The sequence below is a fragment of the Macrobrachium rosenbergii genome, chromosome 40 (assembly GCF_040412425.1).
Source record: "Macrobrachium rosenbergii isolate ZJJX-2024 chromosome 40, ASM4041242v1, whole genome shotgun sequence".
Classification (NCBI taxonomy): domain Eukaryota; kingdom Metazoa; phylum Arthropoda; class Malacostraca; order Decapoda; family Palaemonidae; genus Macrobrachium; species Macrobrachium rosenbergii.
Window position 1 is genome coordinate 15,499,972 of NC_089780.1, and position 16,616 is coordinate 15,516,587.

The 16,616-nt window shown below is 36.4% G+C and overlaps 1 pseudogene; it reads left to right on the forward strand.

The window, feature by feature from the left end:
- Positions 1-2,895: 2,895 nt before the first annotated feature.
- Positions 2,896-15,604, forward strand: LOC136826161 (organic cation transporter protein-like; annotated as a pseudogene).
- Positions 15,605-16,616: the final 1,012 nt, after the last annotated feature.

Here is a 16,616-nt window from a genome sequence, read left to right on the forward strand (position 1 = left end):
AACTGCATGATAGATTTGTTAGTGCGTAATTTATGTAAAGTCATGCAATATACTGCATTCAATTGTCACTTATACTCTCGCAAAGACAGTCCAAGTGCCGTGAATTGATAAGAACATAAAAGTGACGTCGCTTTGCTTGTGGTATGTACTAGACATTAGACAACCTTCAAATATTAACTTGGCTATTACGACATAAAAAAAAAAGATCTGAAAAGTCAACTGAAGAAGAAAAGTGAGAGAAAATTTTTTTGTACCAACAAGTTTCATTTAAAACGGAAAAAAATTACTATATCCGTGTCTTGTACCTGATAAATGCAAATTTCATGGACATTTCCTCTAACTTCTTATCCAACATACAGCACCAGGGATGAGAGCCGCGCAACATATACCTTTCTTAAGAGGGACCTCAGTTCCATGATGAGATTAATCAATATTCGTCAGGAACACCCCCGCCACACAAGGTATCTATGAAAGGATAGAATGAGATGAATTTTACTACTTCAGCATGCACCCCTAAAACAAGTAAAACTCATAAAATAAACAAAACTAAGCTAATGCCCAAAGACATCAAGTAGTGAGGAAATGACCAAAGCTCCAATCACAGTCTGATCTCTGTCCTTGAAATTGCAGGACACGAAACTACAGTACGACTAGGAAGAATCGCTCAGTCGTGGCGATGCATCGAATTGGAATGGCCGAGATTCTTCCTCAAAATTAATAAGGAGCGTTCTACGAGAGGCACTCAATCAAGGGATATTAACCGCACGAGGTTACAAATAAAAAGTAAGATGGATGGTTGATTGGAAATAAGTGCCAATGGCCAGGCACTCGTCATATTTGTTTTAAAAGGACTGAATATAAATCACACACACATATATATATATATATATATATATATATATATATATACAAACATATATATATATATATATATTATATAAATAATATATATATAAACATATATATGTATGTATATATTATAAATACATATAGATATTATATATGTGTGTGTGTATTTCTCTAGAAAGGAATACGAGGAACCTTCCCAGATGTAAGCCTGGTGCTCCAGAAATTCAATCTTTGTCATAAATTTCGAAATATACAGAAAAAAAAAGACTTCAAGTTTGCCATAGACAATCTACTAACTTATTCGATGTGTAGTATTAAGTCAGAATCAAGGTCATACTTAAGAGTTCAAATACTTCTTTATTACGTTCGGTCCTTGCTAGGTCTTCCTCATCTTCTTCCTTCCATCACTTCCTAGTTTATATTTTTATGTGCTGGCATATGCCAGTGTATCACAGGAATAGAGAAATTAAATAAAAATCCTTTTCTACATTACACAGAGGTAAGACATTCACACTGATAATAAGAGAATAATGATTAAAGGTTGCATTATTACCTATAATTGTCCGTGATTTCATCTCAACCACGTTCCTTGAGGGACATTGCATCTTCATATACGAACCTTGAAATTACATGGGTTTTATGAGGACATCACCTCAAACCCACATACGTGCTTATGAATAAAACGTTCCGGCGACGACCTTTGTCTCTGTGACGCCAGCTTGACCTTGAAGGCAGTTACCAGCCACGCTGCAGGAAACAGTTTAACAAAGTTGACATGCTTTGACATCTGTCTGCTTTGAATCCTTCGACAAACAACTGTAGGCCTATGTCAAGAAAGTTCGAAATTTCAGAAGTAACAGCATTTTACCAATATCAACAGTTCATACCAGTGTTACTAATATCAACAGTTCACACCAGTATTACCAATATCAACAGCTCATAGTAATATTACCATTATCAAGTTCTTAGTGCTATTACCAATATCACCAGTTCATACCAGTATCATCAATACCACAAGTTCATAGCAGTATTACCAATATCAACAGTTCATACCAGTATTACCACTATCAACAGTTCATACCAGCATTATCAATATAAACAGTTTATAGTAGTATTATCAATATCAACAGTTCATATCATACGCACACTCATGCACGCCTCCTTAAAAAAAAAGTCACACACCTGATAAATCCCACCCACATACTAACAGAGAGACAGAGAGAGAGAGAGAGAGAGAGAGAGAGAGAGAGAGAGAGAGAGAGAGAGAGAGATTGTGACTCTCCATAATTTTGGTTCAGTGGCACTGACTCGCTATATTAGAATACCAGTTGATCTGTGATTGTGTGACAGTCGAGAAGTGTTATCTCAAGATCAATATTTAAGCGAAAGAAGAAGAACTATCCTCTTCTCAAATAATTTATAAAAGCATCAAGAGTGAAGCAACAACAGATAAAGAACAAGAAGAGGGAAAGGGAGGGAGAGAAGAAGAATTATCCATATGTATATTTTTCATTACATCTCCAGATCTTTATCACTTGATAAGATGGTCGGAGAAAATTTAGACTGCTAGAAATTTTATAAAGGAAATAATCAAAATCACGTTTTCCCAGTACTGCTTCCCACATAGAGAGAGAGAGAGAGAGAGAGAGAGAGAGAGAGAGAGAGAGAGAGAGAGAGAGAGAGAGAGAGAGAGAGAGTCAAAATTCTGAAAATGTGCAAGTGGTAACAAGAAGAAAACCTGAACTCTTCGGCTGAACAGATTATTAGCAGGTTAGTAAACAATCACTTTTGTTTCCTCTCTCCTTCGGAAAATGTCTACTTGATTATACTGTTAAATTTTTTAAGAAATTAAATTTTCAAATAGACTTTCCCTTTTAAACAGACACTCCACGTTTTATTAACTGTAGCAACGTCAGAACATTAATACAAAATCAGTCATTTCTAAAAAAATGTAAAGAATAATCGAATAGTTTTTATCTTTTTTTTTTTAATCTCAGATAGCTTATTACCCCACTAAAAATAGGGGATACTTGAAATTTCCTTCCTTACATAGTAATTAATATATACCTAAGTCTTAATAATGAAAGTTTTTAGCACAACTTTTTTACAAGAATAAATATATTATTGAATAAATAAGAATACCCTGGACATAGCCTCTAACAATGGCAGGTTATGTAACTTTTTCCTTTATTTTCTATTGCCAATGGTCCTGTTGCTAATACTCTAATTTTGTAAAGATCATTTCTTAAATAAATTCTAGATACAGTCCTCTTGCCTCGCTTTATTCGCTTTGCAATTCTTAAATTCAGATTCACATGCCGGTAATTAACTGCTCAAGGGTAATTAGATATCTTTCCAGATGAAATACTGACTTACTGATAAAGCCTCTTTGTCATTAGCTGGGATAAACCTGACTTGTTAAAGTGACACCAAAAACCTAGCCTTTGATTCTAAGTACAAGTTTTACGAGAAAGGAAGAACATGTTCAAATATTGTGGTACGTGCAGCTGAGTTATTAAACTATTCCTGCGAAATTTTGCGTCAAAACGAATCTCTCATTAATTTTTGTTTCCGCATCTAATCTCGCTCACAGAACCTGTACTGCAAGATGGGGAGCCAACTAGACAGTCTTTTAAGCCAGCTGGGAACTGGTCGATGGAATGTCATCCATTTTGTTGCTTTATCTTATTGTGAGTGATGCGTGATTTTTCTTTTCTTTTCTGTCATGGGGTTCTACTCAGTAAGTAGCAATCTTGCTCTCTCTCTCTCTCTCTCTCTATATATATATATACATACACATACACACATCCACATATATATATATATATAATTTTTTTACAGTATATTATTATATATATATATATATATATATATATATATATATATATATATATATATATATATATATATATATATATATATATATGTGTGTGTAAAACACACCATTCTCTGCACAGATAGAAGGGTTATCGCACGTTGCAAGAAAGAGATGTCTAGCATATATTTTAAAGGATAAAGTATTTAGTTTATTTGCCATCTTTGCAAATAGGTTTTTCTTTCAACTGTCAGTAACCTATTTTGCCTATACATGAAATTCAACTGAAACACAAATTTTCAATGCTCCCAAAATACTTTTCTATCCAACAAAGAATATTTTCAGTTTTTAGTTGCGTCTCAAAAAGAAAGAGGGATTCATGGTTACTGAATAAAGCTTTTCATAGTGACATATCTTACAGGTTTCTCTCTGCCAGCCTACCACACTTTAGCGGGTGCCTTTTTCGTTCCAAGTCTGAACCACACTTGCAACCCACCAAGTTCTCTCATGAGCAGTAATGACTCAAATGGGGATCCGTGTGTGTAGTAAGTAAACAAAAGGCATTATAGTGTTTGTAATAATGAATTTGTTAAAGAAGTTCTTGTACAGATCCTGCATTCTTACCAACGTCTTGCATGTTAATAAGTTTTGTTTGATTTCCTATGTCTTAATTCAAGATGAATTTCACAATTTACACTGTTGATGGTAAAGAAAACAGCTTATACTGGCTACACTGCCTGAAATCCAATAATGAAAACACATTCTTCGTGTCTGTACTGAATGGTTTAGAAAAGAGCCACCGTACAGAACCAAGTTTATGTGAACAAACATTAAACAGGAGCTTTCGACCTTCGCTAAGGTCGTCTTAAATTTGGTTTTACTTTAAATACGTTAAATATTGGTTTCTAATTGTTTTCCAGTGCATGCAGCTACCTAGCTATAAGCACCGTTTCTGGAAATGTCGTTCAAGAAGAATGTACGACCTGGGTCTTTGATAACTCGACATTCAGTACAACACTCACTTCAGAGGTAAATAACCCTATACAATGGACACATAGGCGGATGGGGCTTTCCCTCGATCACTCAGTAATTTGGGTCCTTAAACTTGTTGTATGGAAGACAATTATGTTACTAGTTACCGTAATGAAAAAAGCTGTCACAAATCTGAAGTAATGACAAGATATGTTAAAATTATAAGCGAGTTCAGCAACGAATGTAATAAGCTGCAATACTTAAATCAAGTCAATAGATTTTCTATCGTTTTTATAACTTAAAGATAAATTGATTGTTGCTGAAGTAATAATTCAAAATCTTATCCTTCCAATATTCTTCAACAGTTCAAGGTGGTATGTGGACGGGCCTATCTTAGAACCACCTTCAGAAGTCAATAGCTTTTCTATCGTTTTTATCACTAAACTTAAAGATAAATATAGCATTGTTCAGCGGAAAATCTTATCAATAATCCTTCAACAGTTATGTTTCAGCGGAATATATATGTTTGGTGTTAGTTGGCGCTCCGCTTATTGGTCTTCTAGCTGACAAGTAAGATAAATAACTTCATTTACTTTCTTCTCTAATGCATAAGTCACAAAATAATACATATTAAAAGCTTAACATCATACACAGATTAGAAAGTACTGACGAGCATAGACATTTTAAGAGTGAATATTCAAGCATCTACATTATCTATATATATTGTAGGTGGGGAGAAGTGGATGTGATATTTTGTCCATAAATGTTTTTATATTTTATCATCATTATTAGTTTCTAATGGATAAGCACTTGTACTCTGCAGGATATCTTGACAGGAAATTATTCCTGTCAAAATGTCCTATAATCAATAGAACCTTTGGTAAAACAATTCACTATCCTGAATTTGTTTCCATACAATTGCATTTACGACTATCGAACCTAATTTAGCCACTGACAATTTTCGAATTGTAATGCCCTCAGTACATGTTTGTCCAAGAATTTTGATTTTTAAACAAACGAGTATTTTACTTGCTACTAATTGTATCTCTCTCTCTCTCTCTCTCTTTTATCCCAACTTGGATTGAATTTCCTCTCTTCCAGATATGGTCGCAAACCTACCGTTGCTATCGGGTCTCTCATGTATTCAGCCATCGCCATAGCTTCCTGTTGGTTACCTTCCTTCCCCACCCTCCTGACAGCTCGCTTTCTGATGGGCACAATGCATTCTACAATTATCACAGCTGGCTACATTCTCGGTAAGCAAGACTACACATTTCTCGCATTCATACTCCACCACTATAAAAGCCAGTGCGCTCAGAGGTATAGGTTATACTTGAAAGTCAAAGGTCATCGTTGAATTTAACCTTGGCAATATCTTGCGACCAATACGAGATAGAGCCTTAGTGGCTGCCATGCATAAGTTAACTACTTGCAGGGGCCACTTTGTTTAGCACAGATATGTTTTTTTATAATTTTGGAAGTAACCGTAAATATAAATTTAATACAGAGAAGAACTTGAGAGTAAATTCCAAGAATGTGAAAGTGGAATAGATGCTAATATCGATAAAAAGTAACATGCTAAGTAATGAAGTTGGAGTTGTTTAGGGAAAGGAAAACTGGAATAGCTGCCAATATTTTTTAGACAAATATTTTGGGAATGGGTCAACAAATCCTTAATGGTCCGCCATTACCAAAAAAACTAGAACATATAACACGTAAGTGAAGTACACTCTCTTGGGTCACCTGATAGTATCTCTTCACCTAATTAGTCTTGGAATGGCAATATGTCTCTAGACGACTCCCTGACAAGAGGATCCGGTAAACTGATTGTAAAACAGGATACGCCAAGAAATTGCATCCCCAAAAAAATCAATGCAACATTCTCGAAGTTTCAGAGACGTCTATTTATACTCTTTATGTAATTTCACGTTAAACTGTCATCACACCTAATCACATTTTGTACTGAGAAAAACACCCTTACATTCCCTGTTCTTCACAGCTCTGGAAGTATCAGAGCCCCGTCTCCGGTCTGTGATGGGCATCGTTTTATACCTCCCTTGGTCGATGGGCACGATGGCCCTCGGAGGATTCGCTTACTTCGTCAGGGACTGGAGGAACCTACAGCTGCTGATCTCGCTCATGTCACTGCCGTTCCTTCCTGCTCTTCTGTGAGTCACCCTCTGGACGCTGGTTATGTTCATATTCTTTGGAAGCCTGAATTTCAAGTCAGTGGTTCCTGTGGGTTTGTTCCATATGAATAGGTGTTTGTGTTCTGAGTAGTAATAATAATAATAATAATAATAATAATAATTAACTAATATTGATAATAAAAAGGAATTATTAGAAGAGTTGAGAAAACTCAGTATAAAATACAGTGCCATGATTTTATTCAACAAAATTTGCATCAAAGATTCTCTTCGTAATAATATGGAAGAAATTAATAATAATAATAATAATAATAATAATAATAATAATAAACACAAAATATGTACAGTCATATCCATTCTCACATGGAAGAAATTTATATAATGCATATATATCACATAGAAACACAAAATATATATATATATATATATATATATATATATATATATATATATATATATATATATATATATATATATATATATATATGCAGAGCCCTTAATGGCAGTGTTTCCAAGGAATAAGAAAACAAAAGTTACTGGCATTTTCGTCCATTAACTGCTGAATCAAAGTTAATTATCTTAGCAGAAAACTTCTGTAACATCAATCGCTTCTTGCATTTACACAAAGGGCTCGTCAGCAGTAAGTAACCTCCCCAGCCCCCCAAAACACACACACACACAATGTTCTCTTATGCTTTCTGGTTACTACTGTCGATCTGTTTCTAAACAATTTCCTATCCCACCTTGTCAAAACTGCCTCTGTCTTTCCACTTTTTATTACCTACATCTGCATTTAAATCACCCAGCTCAACCATCCTCTCCAAATCCCACCAAGAAAAGACTTCATCTCTCCCAGAAACATAATCTTTCATTTTCACTTTCCCATTCCTGAACCACATGAGCATGCTGACACGTCTTTCTCTGCTGCTATTCTGAATTTCGACCAGAAAATCATTTCAGGCACATATCTGGCACTTGACAACAAGTATCTTGTATTGGGTATAATAAATTCATAAGACTAATCTTTATCTCTGTCAGCTATCCGCTGAATGTCACAAAACTATTAGTCTCTTGTCCTAACGTGATTGATCATAAGAGTCGCTAAATCTCTTGCACCATTTTTTATAAAAGTTTCAGTATATCCAATAATCAATTTAATGTAATTCATAGACACTTGATAGCAAGTGGGCTGAACTTCATTGTACAATTTAAGGATAAAATGACTTACGGAACGTCTCTGCAATCTGGATGTGAAATCTAGGTATGAAAATAAAAAGTATAAACATACCTAAGCAAAACTGAATATTTATATCATAAAGACACTTATTAAGATTAAGAATGATGAAAATCAATTTACAATGTAAAAATAAAATGACTTAAAAAAATCCTTTGAATACAGTCATAAAATATAGATAGAAAAGTAATATATATATATATATATATATATATATATATATATATATATATATATATATATATATATATATATATATATATATATATATATATATAATCTTCCATTTTATCTCGAGGTGATGACTGACTTGAAATATTTAAAACTCTGCTTCTGGGCATTTTTAAACGTTATCATGATACCAGATACCCAACTAACTTGGTCGAATTTTCTTTCTAATTTTTCCCCCCTCCCACAGGATTTTGGACGAGTCTCCCAGGTGGTTAGTTGTGAGAGGTTACTATCATCATGCGTTGCAAGTTCTCCAGAGGGCTGCCCGATGGAATAAGGCCGTTTTACCTCCCCCTCACAGGATTCTCCAGATTGTCAAAGGAGGCCAAAACGACGTAAGCTTCTACAAATGAAGGAAATCACTAGAATTCCTCTCTATTTTTGACATTTAATAGCATTCCTCTCTTTCTTTTATTTTTGACATTTAATAGCATTCCTCTCTTCCTTTTATTTCTGACATTTATCAGTATTCCTCTCTTCCTTCTATTTCTGACATTTACTAGCATTCCTCTCTTTCTTTTATTTTTGACATTTACTAGCGTTCCTCTCTTTCTTTTATTTTTGACATTTACTAATATTCCTGTCTTTTGTTTAGTTTTTACAATGACAAAGTTACATATTATTTGCTTAAATCAATTCCATGCACCGTGTTTTCATCAATGCCACTTTTCATTAGAGCCGAGACTTAGCAATAATTGCAATTAAAGTTATTTCGTAGATACCAGTGTTTATATACATACATAGTCTATATACACACACACACACACACACACACACACACACACACACACACACACACACACATATATATATATATATATATATATATATATATATATATATATATATATATATATAAAACACATTCATGTTAATGATGTTAATGAAGGTTCAACCTACCTAGATACTTATCATTTCATTAGTGATATCTGCTTTTAAATGGTTAAAACGTGCTTTACAACACCCATTCTTTCTATAATAATTTTTTCCTTTGGGATGGACAAAACATGACAACACTGATATGCCATAGTTAACGCTAAAAATATTAATTCCCTGTTATAGTATTCAGCTTTACAAAGAAATCCTGTCAAGTTACCAGAAATCAAATAAGAGCGAATGATCAACTCTAAATATTTTTATATTTCCAGCAGCTTCACCATGAACATTTTGATCACTATTATAGTTATCATTATCATCACCGTCTTTGTTATTGCTGTTGCTACTATCATTATCGTATATCTGATTATTCCTGAATTTTAAACACTGTAGGTGACCCTGGTGAAACCGGCCGAGGACAATTGCAAGGGAAATTCCCTCAGCGCCCTTCAGGGCTGCTTCATCTTGCTTCGGTAAGTCCCTTTTCAACCTGACTGCTCAGGGGAGTCACTGCCTTCGTGAAGACTGAGGAAATTAGTTTCAAAAAGGAGTCAAGATAATAAGAGATTAGTTTTAAAAAGGAGTGACGATAGAAGGAATTAGTTTCAAAAAGGAGTCCAGATATAAGAAATTGGTTTCAAAAAGGAGTCAAGATAGAAAAAATTAGTTTCAAAAAGGAATCAAGATAAAAGAAATTAGTTTCAAAAAGGAGTCAAGATAAAAGAAATTAGTTTCGAAAAGGAATCAAGATATAAGAAATTAGTTTCGAAAAGGAGTCAAGATAAAAGAAATTAGTTTCGAAAAGGAATCAAGATATAAGAAATTAGTTTCAAAAAGGAGTCAAGATATAAGAGATTAGTTTCAAAAAGGAGTTAAGATATAAGAAATTAGTTTTTACTGTATCCTCCTCATTCGAAAAATTAAATGGACAAAAGATGGCTCCCATCACCTCACATATCAAAGAGTCGTTCTAATTCTCTGAAACATCAGAGAATCATCATTACTCTGATCTTCAAATGGTAACATTATCTCCAGCAACAACAACAAACTTGTATTGCTGAGCGTTGTAAACTCGAATGCAGGTAAAAAAGTCACAGGTAAAAAAGTCACAGAAAAAAGTTACAGGGAAAAAGTCACAGAAAAAAGCAACGGGAAAAATGTCACAGGAAAAAAGTAACAGAAAAAAAGTCGCGGGAAAAAAAGTTACATTAATCATTACTAGATATTAACCACCAAGGGTTTTAACCCGGGATGTATCCATGTATCCACTTTGGCGGCGTGTTTAATACAAGCCCTCTGGGATTTTTTGTTTAACCCGGTATGCATCCTTCATTTTTGCGGCGTGTTTAGTACAAGTCCGTTGGGGATTACTGTAAAAACATAAAAAAAAGACTGTAAATATAAAGATAATGACCCCCAAGAAATATCGTGAATTTTTCGTTATGACTTTATTACCGGTCACTATAAATTAATGTGACTTTTTTCCTTGGCAAAATTGTGACTTTATTTCCGGCCACCGTAAATTCAATAGCGTTAATGGACGTAACCTTGACATGAGTATAGCAACATAACCCAACATCATACTCTAATAATCTTATGTAAAATAATTATAATAGTCGTGTGTAATAGTGTTATGTAAAAAAACTGACATTTTCCTGCCTTTCTTCGGCGAATTTTGCTACTCAACGAATATTACTCATTTCATTTCAAAACGTCACCAATTCCACCTCATTTCATTTCAAAACATCACCAATTCCATCTCATTTCATTTCAAAACATCATCAATTAAATCTCATTTCATTTCAGAACATCACCAGTTCCATCTCATTTCATTTCAAAACGTCACCAATTTCATCTCATTTCATTTCCAAACATCATCAAGTCCATCTCATTTCATTTTCAAACATCATCAATTCCACCTCATTTTATTTCAAAACATCACCAATTCCACCTCATTTCATTTCAAAACATCACCAATTCCACCTCATGTCATTTCAAAACATCACCAAGTCCAACTCATTTCATTTCAAAACATCACCAATTCCATCTCATTTCATTTCAAAACATCATCCATCCCAGCCTAATTTGATCCCAAACGTCACACCAATTGCAGCACCCGCAGGCTACGCACCATCACTCTGGCCATGTACGTCAACCACCTCATCGTCAGCATGGTCTACTACGGCCTCGCCCTCAGCGGAGGGCAGCTGAGCAACAACCCCTTCGCCTACATGGTCCTCATGGGGTTGGTCGAGGTTCCTGCCTACACGCTCGTCATTCCTATCGTGGTTCGATTCGGAAGGCGGTCCCCCACTGTCTCGTTCTTCCTGTTCAGCGGCGTGGTTCTCCTGGCTCTGCCCTTCATTCCGAAAGGTAAATTAAATTCTAGGATTACAGGAATGGAATGGAATATGGAATTTAGGCCAGAGGCCTAGCGCTTGGGCCTGTGGGGTCAATCAGCGCTGAAGGGGAGATTGTAAGTTGAAAGGTTTGAAAGGTGTAACAGGAGGAAAACCTCGCAGTTGCACTATAAAATAATAGTTAGGAGAGGGTGGATAGCAAGATGGAAGAAAGAGAATATGAATGGGGGTACAGTAAAATGAATGAAAGGGGTTGCAGCTAGGCGGCCGAAGAGACGCTGCAAAAAACCTTATGTAATGCCTACAGTGCACCGCGTGAGGTGCACTGACGCCACTAGCCCCCTACGGGTTCTAGTATTAATGTCAAAACTAAATGCAAAGTTATTTGCTTTACATCGCCGTAGGTGGGTCGTGCCGTCAGCGCACCTCACGCGGTGCACTGTAGGGATTGCTTAAGGTTCTTTGCGGCGTCCCTTCGGTCCCTAGCTGCAACCCCTTTCATTCCTTTTACTGTGCCTACAGTCATATTCTCTTTCTTCCATCTTACTCCCCACCCTCTCCTAACAACTGTTTCAACATTATTTTCAGCGCTGAATGACCTTATAGGTCCCAGCGCTTGACGTTTGGCTTACACATTATATTCCAATTCTAATTCCAGTATTTGATTTACGTTTATCTGACAGTGCAATAATATCGAATGGAATCTTCGTAAGGTTATTATTGTGCTGCATTTTCTGTTTTCCTCAGAATTAGGTCCCACTTTTGTTTTTCCTACTTATTAATATCCTTCAGGAGTCGTCGTAAACACAAGGACATTAGGTTGCTACTCCCATCGTCCTCCATAAAACAAAAAGATGAATCTGTACCTTCAAGAAAAAGGCTGAACAAACCCGTAAGTAATCCTAATATTAACCATCTTTCCCATCACAAACGTCATCTCATCCTTCCCTCCTCCAATCTCATCCTACAGGATGCGGCTGGGTCATGGTGACCTTGGCTCTGGCGGGGAAAATGACCATCACCTCGGCCTTCCAGATCTTGTCGCTCTATTCCTCGGAGCTCTTCCCGACGGAGGTCAGAACCTGGGGCACGAGCACCGCCTTCATGATGTCCAGGGTTGGCTCAGTGGCTTCGCCCTTCATCACAGAGTATCTGGTGAGTTCAGAGATCTCTCTCTCTCTCTCTCTCTTGTCCTTAGGCCAAGAGAATCGAAGAGACCTTAATCGACAACAAAAAGAATCTCCCATGTGTCTCTGAATTCAAAATATCTAATTTAATAATTTTGACTTCTAAACTGAATTCCCTTCTGTCATGGGTGGTAGCCCGCTCTCTCTCTCTCTCTCTCTCTCTCTCTCTCTCTCTCTCTATATATATATATATATATATATATATATATATATATATATATATATATATATATATATATATATATATAGGATATGTAGCATTAAACGGCCTTCCCGCCTGCCTACGCAATGGAGCAGTGATTACTTTAAAGAAGTAGCCTAATTAACAAATAACTTTCAAATAAATTTCTTTTTGCTTTATCTCGATCCTTTCGCGTTTTCTACGAGAACATTCAAATGAAACTTATCTCCAAGATCTTTGTCCTGTGTTGCTTATTCAGTCACTACTATACTTAATTAGTAGTAACTGAGAGCTCTGGGACATTAAAGCAAGAGAATTTTGTCATTTTTAAAATCCAACTGAAGGAGTTTTCAGTCTGATAATCTGAAATCAGTTGGTCCCCCCGCCTTATTTCAGTCTTTCCTTTCTTCCCCCAGGGTACCTTGTGTATGTGGGCACCGTCGGTCGTTTTCGGCGCAGCCTCTGTTGTGGCTGGGCTGACTACTTTGGCCCTTCCCGAAACCCGAGGGGTGGCACTGCCAGACACCATTGAGCACCTGGAGAAAAGGGTAATTCTGACTCCAAGCAGGTACGTGCTTTATGAGACCCTCAGATGACAAATGCCTAAGCTTTAGTAATTGTGTTCAGTTTAAGCTGAACATTACAACGCATGTATTCGAGCACAGATGTTAACACTGGCACAAAGATGTTAATACCGTTATGGAGAAAGAGAGAAGAATCTAGTTTATCAGTAGAAGAGAGAGAGAGAGAGAGAGAGAGAGAGAGAGAGAGAGAGAGAGAGAGAGAGAGAGAGAGAGAGAGAATATAAGACGGCAATTATAATTACAAACATTGCTTAGAACGGTCGCATCGGTGGGACAGAGAGAGAGAGAGAGAGAGAGAGAGAGAGAGAGAGAGAGAGAGAGAGAGAGAGAGAGAGAGAGAGAGAATATAAGACGGCAATTATAATTAAAAACATTGCTTAGACCGGTCTCGTCGGTGGGACATAGAGAGAGAGAGAGAGAGAGAGAGAGAGAGAGAGAATATAAGACGGCAATTATAATTAAAAATACTGCTTAGAACGGTCGCGTCGGTGAGAGAGAGAGAGAGAGAGAGAGAGAGAGAGAGAGAGAGAGAGAGAGAGAGAGAGAGAGAGAGAGAGAGAGAGAGAGAGAGGACAAATATGAATGATGGATGTTCGAGGTGATACCACGAATCATTATTACATTATAATTTATTCCAGGACTATAATTTCTTATAGAAACAATAAAATGAATAATGATTACTACCATTATTAGAATATAAGTATATTTTTGGTTTAATAATAATAATAATAATAATAATAATAATAATAATAATAATAATAATAATAATAATAATAATGCCTCCTTTACCACTTCCAGGAACATCTTTCGATTTCTGATGCGTGACCCAGTCCCACCGGGTCAGCTGACGCGAGTCAACCTACCCCGGGGGCCTAGAAACGAGTCTTCAGTCGTGGAGCAAGCTCGCCAGAACTACAGTCAGCAGATTGCAGCGATACGCGAACAGCTGCTGCAGCAACAGCAACAGCAGACTCACCAACAACAGCAACCCCTGCTGCACGCATGTCCTCATCCCAACTGCCCTCATAATGGGAGGATGTCTCCCATTTGATCATGATCGATCTAACGTCTATTGCCTCTGTAATGACTTTGTCAGCTGGCCTGGTCTGGGGACAGAGCCTTCAATGGGTGCATGGGAGTTGCTTGACCTAGGTTGACCTTAGGTGTTAGGTGTTTGGTCAAGGGATGAAATATATTGGGTTGGAAGTGTATCCTTACTGTAGGTTTTGACAGTGTCCAGTCTGAATCGAATTTGGGAAGCAACGGGGTACTTGTGTAATATGAGTCTGCAAGTTATCTGGTTTAATTAAGAAATTACTCTATCTAAGCTTAGTTACAGAGTGTCGTCTCTCAGAATTCAGAATTTATTTGTTCTATACTCTATCTAAGCTTAGTTATAGAGTCTCGTCTCTCAGAATTCAGAATTTATTTGTTCTATACTCTATCTAAGCTGAGTTACAGAGTCTCGTCTACACAGAATTCAGAAGCTATTTGTCCCAAACCAGGTCGGAAGGTTGTCTTTCTAAATAGAATTTTGATAATCTGTCCGAAATGAGTTAGATACATGCGAATAAATCGAACCAGGATGTTATTTATCTCGATCCGACATGAGCTTCAGAGTTAGCGTTTCAAAATTAATTAGCCCACCTATCTAAGCCAAATTCGACCTTCACTTAAAAAAATTTTTTTTCAGTTAAAATTACTGGGTATATATAATACAGCTTAAAGATAGTTATAGTTAGGTCCAGTCTAAATTCATCAATTTACTATTCCATTAAACTATTCTATTAATTGAATGCCCTAGTTTTGACCTGACTTTGAAAATGCGGATGTATGGTAACACGAGTTCACTATCTTTACTCACGGGTTGTATGTAGTCTAGCCGTTATTTTACCTTACACTTCAGTTAGGCACGATATGGCGACACAAAAAATACAAATGATCAAAGACGTAAAACATTTTGGAAGGGACATAAGGGAGGAGACTTGAGCTCATTTAAGTTTAATTGTAATTTTTATTTCCTCATAATGTAAGGAAAATTATTACTTTAATTCTTAATACTGCGAATTAATTGTACATATACCTTACGATAAATAATTCATTACTGTCACGATGCCAAAATTAACAGCTCATTTTAAAAAGCCAGTGAGGCACTTCACAACTTAAAAAAAAAATGTAGAATAACTGAAAAAAAATTTAATTTTTACCAAAAATAAAAAAGTTATAGAATAACTGAAAAAAATTTCGAGTACAAACATGAGACTGGGTTTCATTTACCTTTACATTTGTGTTAATTTCCTTCATGCAAATTAATTCATCCCTAAAAGGTACCTTGAAAAGAACACAGCAGAGAAAAGTCGGTAAAAACTCAAATAAGGGAAAAGACATAAATAATTTTTTTTCTCAAACATATAAATATTCCTGTTGAATACATGAATTGAACCGAATTGAACTGAATATAAAATTTAGGCCAAAGGCCAAGCACTGGGACCTATGAGGTCATTCAGCGCTGAAGCGGAAATTGACAGTAAAAAGTTTGAAAGGTGTAACAGGAGGAAAACCTCGCAGTTGCACTATGAATCAATTGTTAGGAGAGAGTCGAAAGGAAGATGGAGGAAATACAATATGAAAGGAGGTACAGTAAAAGGAACGAAAAGGGTTGTAGATAGGGGCCGAAAGCACGCTGCAAAGAACCTTAAGTAATGCCTACAGTGCACCGCATGAGGTGCACTGAGGCACTACCCCCTACGCGATCCTGTTGAATGCAGAAACAGCAATGATTTGCAGCCAAGCAGACATAGCATGATGCAATGAAAGCAGCACTGAGAGTATCGTCTAAAGCAACATTGCAAGCACTTGCAAACGACAGCGCGCGAGGGAGCAGTGGGTGAGTTTGGGGTCAAAGGAATCTGACGCAAGGAAACTAAAGAATCACAAAGCTTTCTTATGTATTGTGTTTGTTACGATTATAAAGGATGTTAATGACGAATGTTATCATCATTTGTTGATGTTATTAGACTTCGGTCTCAATGAAGTTGGATGTTGGATGGTTCAGCTAGCATGACGCAACTTCCAGACCGTTCTCGTCAGGAGCACATGTAGTCTAGACCGTGGTCAGGGGCCGAAATGGGACTAAGCACGGCCTCGTCGCGTGATCACTTGCAGACTTTTCCCTCGTGT